This window comes from Crocodylus porosus, unplaced genomic scaffold (genome assembly GCF_001723895.1).
Source record: "Crocodylus porosus isolate Cpor-Errol unplaced genomic scaffold, CroPor_comp1, whole genome shotgun sequence".
NCBI lineage: Eukaryota > Metazoa > Chordata > Crocodylia > Crocodylidae > Crocodylus > Crocodylus porosus.
In genome coordinates, this window is record NW_017728950.1 from 58117741 (window position 1) to 58118299 (window position 559).

Sequence of the window (559 nt, forward strand, 5' to 3'; positions counted from 1 at the left end):
AGGAGACTGTTCCTGGGGGAACTTCTCCCATGTGTGAAAGCAGCCAGGCATTTAAGGCATGCCCAGGGGGATGAGGCAGGAGCTGGCAGCTTGCGGGCCAGGGCAGAGATCAGCTCTGGATGCCCTCGGTGATGGAAGTAAGCTTTTTTTTTTTTTTTTTGGTGATGAAAGTAAGCAGCTTATCCTCGGTGTGGGTGGAAGAGGAGGAGGAAGAGGTGAGAGAGGAGAAGGCGAGGGGGAGCTACCTTACACTGCCCCCACCAAGGCCAGAGGAAGACCTTTGGGATGATGTCACAGGAGGACAGCCAGGGACCGGTCCCGGCTGCAAGGCCCCCCCCCCAACACAGCCCTAGGATCGCGTTGCGCATGGGCCGCAGGACCTAAGCCTGCCACTATGCTTGCGCAGGCGCCGTCGCGCCCGGATGACGCCGCCGGCCGGCGTGCGTAAAAACACCCCCCCTCACACATACACAATCGGCGCGTCGGGTCGGCGGCCGTAGCTGCCGCTTCTGGGCATGCGCGCTGCCGGAGAAGGCTCGGCTCTTTCTCTCGCCCCTCT